We start from the raw sequence: 9,820 nt of genomic DNA, 5'->3' as shown, positions 1-9,820 counted from the left end.
CAGATGTACACTCATCCCCCCTCCCCCTCCAAACACCTTCGACGCTTATTCCCTTCCGATGCTGACGGTGGATCAAGGAGACCAGCGCACAGGCTGCAGGCCCAGATGCTCTGTCTACATTGGCTGTCTCTCACCCTTTACCCACCCCTGTTGCTTGTCATGTGTTTCTTTGGTGTATTAAGAGTTTTTTCATGTGCTATGTGCAGAGGTGTTTTTTTTCTGTTCTCAAACTGATCTCCCTGTTGGAGCTCAGTCTGGGGGGAGTTATTTTTTTCTCCTTATTTTTCCTCATGTTGTAATTTTCTATGTTATACCCCTCTGACCTGTCTTCCCCATGTGATGTTTTTGTGTAATGTATGTATGGTCGGAGGGTAAGATGGCGCCGCCATTGCGTGCAATAGGTCGGCAGCCTTAACATGAAATTTCCCCTTGTGGGACTAATCAAGGTATATCAATCAATCAATAAGTCAATAATAATGAATGATGGTGATAACCATATTAAGGGTGTGTCTCAGATGGAAGCCGTTCTCCTCTCCTGGTTTTCTGTATCACACAGACCACAACAACACAAAGCATCACCTGCAGACCCAACCCTATAACGATCCACAATTTTGCTTTCTGTTTGGATCGACTTCATTAACCAACTGGGAAAGATGGTTACAGCAGAAGATCAGGCATGAAAGTGGAGATAACACAGAAGACCTGCAGCAAAGGGTCAGAGGTCAGACTGGGCCACGTGATTCAACAATGAGCCAATGATCATCAAGTAGTGACTAAAGCAGAGCCCTGACGTTCTGACATTTATCACACAGTTAGAACAAATGTCTGCTGATGACTTCATCTCATGAAATGACTGATAGATGTCAATTCATTGATCAGCTGAGCTGCTGATCTTCATCGTGCACAGAAACATTCAGCTTGTTTCAATCAGTAAATAACTCCCACTACTCTCAGTTTGAACTGTTCCCACTCAAAATGCTGTCAGAACAATGATCATTGTAGAACTTCACAAACATCACGTGTTGTTTTCCACATGTAAGATCAGCAAACATACAGAAACTTCCTGTTGCCACACACGGCCTCTAAAATCTCTTCCACGCTTTCTGTCTGAAGTCCACTCTCTGTGTCGGATCCACAGGAAACAACAAGATCTTATTAACATGGTTTTCAATGTGTCTCCTTCCAAAAGTCCAACCAATGAACAAATGTGTATATTTGTGGAGGCCGAACAAAAGCATGACACATTTATCTGTTTCTATAAACTGGTGTCAAACACAAATATGAAGAGTTTCATTGACAGACTCCAAAATGCCCCGCAGTGAATCACAGGAAATCCTACAGTGTGCAGAGAATCTTAATGGCTCCAACATCAACACATCCACAATATTGGATCCAGTTCTACCTCACAGAGTTACTAAGACACACCCTCTGCCAGCATTACAACAGCTCCACCTGCTTCACCTGCCTCCTCAGCCTCTGTACACCTGAAGAGAAAAGAAAGGCTCCAAAAGCTCAAATCTACAAAGGATTCATGAAGTTTCATCCAACAATAACATGTTTGCCTTCCACAGTGTGCTGTTAGACACCACTGTACCTCTGCCATTTCAAAAGAGCAGCTTGGGAACATTTTGGCTCCAAACACTTTGTGTTTAAGTTCCTAATCTTTGTTTTCTTTGTGAACAACATCTGGAGCTTTTTGACTCATAGAAACATCATTTTGTTCTTTAGATGACAGCAGATTGGGACTGAATAATCAATCACTATCAAACCAATAAAGATGCTGATTTTACAGGAACTTTGTTGGAGAAGCTGAAAGACATGAAACTGGTGGAGATCCCAAACCAGTTGATAGTGCTGATTATTCCAAATAAAGCTGTTTTCCATTTGAGATGAAATGACTTTCTGTCCTGATATATAATAAAGATGTTAGTTGTTTTTGAGCCCTGTATTAAAAGTAGATCCAGTTTAAAGTCAGCTTGAGTTTGATGTCTTTATGTCAAAGCTGCTCATGATGTTGAGCTGCTGATGGAATAAAAACAGGTAAAAATCTGCCTCAATATAAAAGCATGTAGTCCAGACTTAAATGTAGCCTATTGTTAGCTGAGGTCCACACACAGTGTTTGACAGTGTAAACTGTGTGAAAGGGCTGCTGGTGGAGCTCACTAGGATGAGCAGGTGACCATGTGCCACGAGGTGGAGAGCAGCTGGCCTGGCTTTGATTCTGACCACGCCCCTTTCTCTCTCCCTCTGCTTTGCTGTCACTTATCTTCACTGCTCTGTCCAATAAAGCTGAAAAAGGCCCCAAATCAAAGAAATCTGCTGCAGCCTCTGAAATGTCTTCTGTTTCCTTCCCGACGGCTTTTTTCACCGTCAGCCCATCAGACAGTCCAGCAGCATTTATGATGATGTCATGATGTTGAAGAGACTGCTATGGTGGCCTCCCATGACCCCCAGCCTCATCTACACTGAGATGCAGACATTTGAAAAGCAGACAACTGAATAATAGTCCAACACAACAGTCTGTGTACAGACACACACTGAGCTTTCATAGAGTCAAAGGAGTCAATCAAACACAGCTAGTTGAGTCATTTCTTGTGTGAGTCTAAAGTGAATCTAGTATTTGAAAGTCCACTTCCTGTATTTGTTGTTGAAGACTTCTTCAGCTTCTTCTCAAGGACATCAGCTGCTTGTTTGGCAGCAGAGGCAGTTAAGAAGCTTCCTGAAAAACACTGAACAGTGAGTTCACTGTGGCATATGACAAATTCAGCTTTCTATGTGCAAATGTGTCTGTGTCAACCTTGGTTTGAAGACCAAGGCCGGTCTTGAGACATCCAACTCTAACCTACACTACAGCTCTGCTGGCCTCTGTGTTCACCTGCAGGAGACGTGGAGACCCGCGCTCACCTTCTGCAGCACTTAGACACAGTTGCAGTGAGGGAAGGTGAGTCATCCTTTAGCAGGACATCATTCAGGCTTTATTAGCATCACTGTGACTGTTATTGTGTTTGTAGGAGGTTTCCTCTGCTGGTCTCAGACAGCAGCAGAAACATCAGCCTCCCTGTTAGTGGAGATCAGTTCTTATGTGCTGTTGGCCAAACTCAGCGCCTCCCCGAATGCTGAGGATCTGGGATATGCCTCTGGTGTTATCAGCTGGCTGACTGGGCAGCAGAACTATTACGGAGGCTTCTCCCCCACTCAGGTACTACACCACCCGAACAGCATGAAGCTCATCTTTGAGTTCATCTACAGTCTTGGACCAAATCAGAAGAAATAATCCTGAAGCTTTCATGTTGTTGCTTTTCTCTCAGATATGCAGACTTGTTTTAGCAGGCAGGGATGTTTTTATTCTTTATTTACAAGATGAAATTGACTTTGGTCTAAAAATGTGTCGTTTTAACAGAACAGCCTTCTGTGCACCAACTACACGTAACAGCCTGTAAATAACAGCTCAGCTGCAGTCTGTAAGTTTCTACCTGTGATTTCTCTACTTTGTTTCTCTGAGATCATCTCTGTTAAACAGATTTAACCTGTTTAACCTTTATTTAACCAGGAAGTGAAGGTTAGAAACTCTTTGTGAGAGTGTGTTGAAGTGACACAGGCAGTTTGAACTTCATGTCAAAATGAATCCATCCTGTAGGACACAGTGGAGGCTCTTCAGGCTCTCTGCTCCACTCTGGTGTTCAGTCCTGAAGGTTGGAGCACAGGGACAGTTCAGGCTCCAGCAGTCAGCTGACATTTGATCAGAGCAACAAACTGCTCCACCAGGAGGAGGCGCTGCAGGACGTGTCAGGAAAATCCAGGCTGGAGGTGAAGCTGCATGTGCTTCAGTGCAGCTCAGTGACAGCATCATGTGACCAGGTCCTGGTTGGTGTCAAACAGGCTTTCTTTGTTTCTTTGTACTTATAAAACACTAAAGAAGCATTTTCACATGTAATCAATGTGTTTCATAGACAACATTAGAGCTGACAGTAATAACTGCACACAGTACAATTCTATTTACACTAAATTAAAAATCAATAAAGTCACTTTGTGTCTACATGAGAATCAGAGAAACTTTCTTCATCCCAGAGGGAAACTGAGCTGTCGGAGCAGCAAACACACAACAAACATCAAGCACTGATAGAAAATGAGAAACACAGATATTGATGATAAATATGAAGATAAAGAGATAAATATAGAGATATAAATATAAAAGTGTCACGGTGTAGAAAAGTGACAGCAGTCTGCACTGAGCTGTGATTGGCTCTGTTTGTTTCCCAGATTTGTGCACCTACAACATCCCAACACCTGCTGATGTCCCCACTCTCAGTGTGAAAGTCCACACAGAGGTGGAGCCCACAGGTGAATCTGCCAGACTGACTGTGGAAATCCATCCCTGTAAGTATGTGACAGGTTAGAGGAGAGCTCTGTACCAGCGTGGAGTCACATGTGGGTGGATGAAGAGCATGTGTGCACACACTGTTCAAACACAGCTACAGTGGGAAGGAGAAAACTACAAACATGGTGGTCCTGGATGTTCCCCAGAGTGTGAGGAATTAGACTCTACCAACACGTCATGTGATCACTGTGATGATGTCATCTCCTCACAGCTCAAACGTGGCCTCCTGGTGAGTCGTGTTGAACCAAAGGAAGATCCTGTTCTGGTGTCCTTAGAGGAGGTCAGAGACGTCCACAGTGGGGACACCAGATGATGATCTTTGGTACAAACTGTGTCTGCGATCGTTTCTGTCTCGTCCAGTTATCAAAGGACACACCATCAACCACAGAGATCATCCAGGAGCTCCCAGTGGACGACCTGAAGCGAGCGTGGTCCAGATCTATGACGACTACCAACCAGGTCCAAGTCTGACTAAGCTTTACTCCAACAGCTCACTGACACACTTCAGAGGATCCATCAGACTGAACAGATCATACAAGCTGATGTTTCCATCAGTGGGACTCAGAGAAATGACACTTTCATAAATCTGGTTTTAGTCACTTTGAGTGTAAACAGGAAACAAACTGCATCATTTGTGCTTCTTGCACCAGGATCCTCCTCGTCTCTCCCACAGCAGGAAGTTCAGCTCTGCTCTCATGAAGCAGCAGGAAGATGTGAGGCTCAGAGTGAGGACTGAGTACAGACTGATGGCACACACTCAGCCTTTTGCCACTGCATGCACAGCTGTGAGTCATGTGACACTCGTGTACTCGTGTTGATCACACCTCTCATTGCAGATAAGTGAACTCTCCCAGGGGCGACGATCACACACAGTGGTGTGAAAAAGTCTTTTCACTCAGTCATTTCTGACTGTTTTTGTCACACAAATGTTCCTGTTAGACAGAGATAACACAAGTAAATAAATGATGATGTCATTGATTAAGGCACAAAGGTGATGCCAACCTACCTGAGCTGTGTGCAAAAATAACTGCCCCTCTGCTTCAATCATGAATGAACTGTGATGAAGCACATTTGTTTCTAAAGCTGAGTTTGACACCTTTTCCTGAACCAGACCCTGCAGGATCCACCTGAGTGTCCCAGTCCTGGACCCTGTTTGTAACCAGGAGGATCCAGGCCTGATTATTGCTGATGGATTATAAATGTTCTTGTTTTATTCTCATTAAATAAATATGTGTATAAATATGTGGATTCATGTTTCAGTCCTGGACGTTGATGCTTGTTTGAAAGGACACAGATGGACCTTGTTTCCTTCTTTCCTTCCTTTCTTTCCTTTGTGTCCTCTGTGCTTCATCTGCTGCTCTTCACTCTGTTACTTTGGACTGATCTCACTCACACTTTGTTTCCATGGTTTCTTTGCGTCACGCTGACAGCACGTGAACAACACGACATGTTTGATCTCAAAGAAGGAGCAGCATCCTCTTTCCACCCTGTTTCTCCATCTTCTACAACACCTGATTCATTCCAGTTTCTCTGCTTTCACTTTGATTCATGTCAACATGAAGCCTGAGCGTCTGTGATGAACACACTATCAGCATCACTGACATGTTTCATCATTTAAAAACACTTCCTGTCACTGTGGTGGTTACAGTGACATCATGCAGTTTGTGTTTTGACCTCCAGAGGGCGACAAATCAGCACAGACAGAGAGCTCCATTCAAACTTTGCTGCCATCAGTAATAATTCTTCAAATATAATCATCAGTGTTTGAGCAGTTATGATATCAGGGACAATCTAGACACATGTGACAATACTGAACATGTCACATGACACACCTTAAACATCACGTGATCCACTCTCAGTCTGCACTTTCATTCATGACTTCAACAGGTTGAAATGAGCTTTGAAGAAACATCAGTTTAGTGCTGAAATATTTAAACGCTGCAGGAAGAAGAACAACAAAGTGATGACGGATGTTTGTGCTTCAAACCGGAAAGCCAGCAGGAATAAATCACGACCTGCCAGAGGTTAGGGAATTTCCGAGGTTTATTTGAACGCAGCACAGTGTTTCGATGCTCCCGAGTGTCCTCAAACGCCGCATTAGGCTCAAAGTTTACTTTCGCTTTCCTGAACTTCGTGGAGTGGAGCTTGTTGTCGGCGTGTGTAAAGAAACTGTAAGTTTGCTTTGTTTCCTCCTTTAACAGTTTGTCTTTAGGAACTTTACTGTTTGTTCAGCTCATGTTTGATTTCTTCACACAACAAACTGTGTGTGTATGTATTAAAGTCAGTGTGTAATGTTTTCCTGGCTAACATCAGCTGTGTGCAGCTTAGTTCAGCACAAATCTGCCGCTCCTTAGTTCACGGTAACGGAGTCACAGCTGGACCAACGAGGCCGAGTGTGTCCGCCACTCTGAGCTACGTTCGTGTTTGTGTACTTGTAGTTTGTACTTGGTGAGTTCACTCAGAGCCCACAGAGGACGCAGCGTACGTGATGACGTCACAGCTCAGATGCAGTGTTTTCTCACCTTTACATCCTCTCTCACTGTCATTAATATTTACACACGAGACACCTGCAGAGCTCTGACACAGTAATAACGATGGCCCGCTAGCATGCTCTACCAAAAATAGTGCTTTGTTGTGTATCTGACGGACGAAAACTAAACCAGTTCCACACCACTGAAGTTGCAGCAGTTTTACAAACCAGTTCTGGTTCATCTGTTTCATTCTCGTCACCGCCTTGCTTTTTCTGAGATGTGCATATGAAAACAAAGGCACTGCACATGTGCGTTTTACCCATATTCTATCGCGATATTTCATTTTCTTATCGTTGCCTAACATTATACCGATATTACCGTGAACAGTATGATATGGCCCAGCCCTAGTTTAGAATTTGTTAAAACAAGACTTCAATTCAATTCAATTTTATTTATATAGCGCCAAATCACAACAAAAGTCGCCTCAAGGCGCTTTATAATGTACAGTAGATCGCACAATAATAAATACAGAGAAAAACCCAACAATCATATGACCCCCTATGAGCAAGCACTTTGGCGACAGTGGGAAGGAAAAACTCCCTTTTAACAGGAAGAAACCTCCGATAGAACCAGGCTCAGAGAGGGGCGGGGCCATCTGCTGCGACTGGTTGGGGTGAGAGAAGGAAAACAGGATAAAGACATTCTGTGGAAGAGAGACAGAGATTAGTAACAGATATGATTCGATGCAGAGAGGTCTATTAACACATAGTGAGTGAGAAAGGTGACTGGAAAGGAAAAACTCAATGCATCATGGGAATCCCCGGCAGCCTACGTCTATTGCAGCATAACTAAGGGAGGATTCAGGGTCACCTGGTCCAGCCCTAACTATATGCTTTAGCAAAAAGGAAAGTTTTAAGCCTAATCTTGAAAGTAGAGATAGTGTCTGTCTCCCGAATCCAAACTGGAAGCTGGTTCCACAGAAGAGGGGCCTGAAAACTGAAGGCTCTGCCTCCCATTCTACTTTTAAATACTCTAGGAACAACAAGTAGGCCTGCAGAGCGAGAGCGAAGTGCTCTAATAGGGTGATATGGTACTACAAGGGCATTAAGAGAAGATGGGGCCTAAATATGGAATATGTTAGGAATAGACAGGAACACTGAGGTCAAATCTTTATTTTACCACTCGCTGCATTCTTGATGATCATGAATTCAGCAGGTTCATGATTGTCTGCAGCATTAATCTCATATTTCCATCTAAAGTGTTGAATTTGACTGTTTGATGTTCTTTATCATCTCTGGCACCAGTTCATCTGTCGGCTGAGCTCAGTCCATCCATTTAGTGAAATGATGTTTAAAGGTCTCCTTGTTCTGTGAGCGTGCACAGATCCTGAAGCAGAAAGCCTGGGTTAACAGACAATGATCATCACTGTGATGATGCTCATCATCTCTGACTGGGATTTGAGGTTTTGTCAAAGCAGCAAAGAAAGCCTGGCTATGTTGGACTTGGTGTGGAAGCAGCTCCCAGTTTGAGTTCAGGAGACAGACACCCTCTCTACTTTGAAGATCAGCTTCAAACTTTCCTTTTTGATAAAGCTTATAGTTAGAGTTGGATCAGGTGAGCCTGAACCATCTCTTAGTTATGCTGCTATACGCTCAGGCTGTTGGTGGACTTCCCATGATGCTCTGCTTTCTTCTCCCCTCTTTTCACTCCTGATGCTTTTATATGTCACTACTGCATGTCCTTAACTTTTGTCTTCTTTCTCCTTTGTTTGTGTTTTGTTCTTGTCTCTCTGAGCTCATCTCTTCTCTTTCCCCTCACCCTGCAACCAGTCATGGTAGATGCTCCTCCTGGAGCCTGTTTTCACTGGGAGGATCTGTGTGTCAAAGGGAGTTCTTCTTCCCACCATCACCAAGTGCTGCTCACAGTGGATTGTCTGATGGTTGGGGCTTTCTCTCTAATATTGGAGGCTGTTACCTTACACTGTTAAACAGCTTGAGATGACTGTTGTTGTCTTTTGGGAATTGTCACTTATAAATAAAGTTACATTGAATGGATGTAAATGGATAGACGTTATTGTGACAAAGAGAAAACGATTGTTGACAGATAGATTGTTGTGTTGTGTGTCTGCAGTCTGTCAGGTTGTCTGATCACAGAGGAAGGCTGTACTTCTCTGGCCTCAGCTCTGAGCTCCAACCCCTCCCATCTGAGAGAGCTGGACCTGAGCTACAATCATCCAGGAGACTCAGGAATGAAGCTACTGTCGGCTGGACTGAAGGATCCAGGCTGGAGACTGGACACTCTCAGGTATGAAGAGATTGTCTCATAGAGGAGGAAGAGCTGGAAACATTTCCTGTTTCTTTCACTCACTTCCTGTTTGTTTCCTGCAGATGAGACAGGAACAATCACACATGCAGGAATATTGTCAGGGACAGACACACTAGTCTAGCTGGATAGTACATGGATATTTATGTAGGGGTCTCCAAGGAGTCTGTTTGCAGGAACATCTAGGTCACAGGTGTACCTGAGATAGATGCCAGTGTACCTAATGAAGTGTCAGCTAACATTTGGAAATTGAAGCTTAAATAATGACAAACTCTACATTCACAGCTGAATTCACAATAAATTTGTTATCAAGTGCACATTTTTCTGTTATTGTTCTCAAACAACAGAATGAGAATGAAATATTGATTCTGACAGGGCTCATAAACAGCATTAGCTTATCAGTTTCCATCATGGTCACATAAATCCTTAGCAGAGCAAAGTGGTTGTTTGTCTTTAAATCTCTGAGTGGATTAGCTCCATCCTATCTCTCCTTAACAAAAATAATCCAAGTCAAGACTTCAGGTCTGCAGATAAGTAGCTTCTGACCAGAACTAGACGTTCAAGGTTCTTTATTTGTCACATACATAGTTATACAAGTATAACATACAGTGAAATGTAGCCTGCACGCTCCTCGACATGTGAGTTGGAA

The 9,820-nt window shown here is 43.4% G+C and overlaps 1 long non-coding RNA gene across 1 annotated transcript; it reads left to right on the top strand.

Annotated features, from left to right (window-relative positions):
- Window positions 1-3,227: 3,227 nt before the first annotated feature.
- Window positions 3,228-4,795, top strand: LOC120438015. The gene is made up of 3 exons (XR_005611589.1): window positions 3,228-3,461; window positions 4,261-4,341; window positions 4,739-4,795. It is a non-coding gene; the product is annotated as an uncharacterized LOC120438015 (long non-coding RNA).
- The last annotated feature ends 5,025 nt before the right edge of the window (window positions 4,796-9,820 follow it).

Source organism: Oreochromis aureus, linkage group 3 (genome assembly GCF_013358895.1).
Source record: "Oreochromis aureus strain Israel breed Guangdong linkage group 3, ZZ_aureus, whole genome shotgun sequence".
Classification (NCBI taxonomy): domain Eukaryota; kingdom Metazoa; phylum Chordata; class Actinopteri; order Cichliformes; family Cichlidae; genus Oreochromis; species Oreochromis aureus.
The sequence above is the reverse complement of the archived record's forward strand: the minus strand, read 5'-3'. Positions and strand labels throughout refer to the sequence as shown.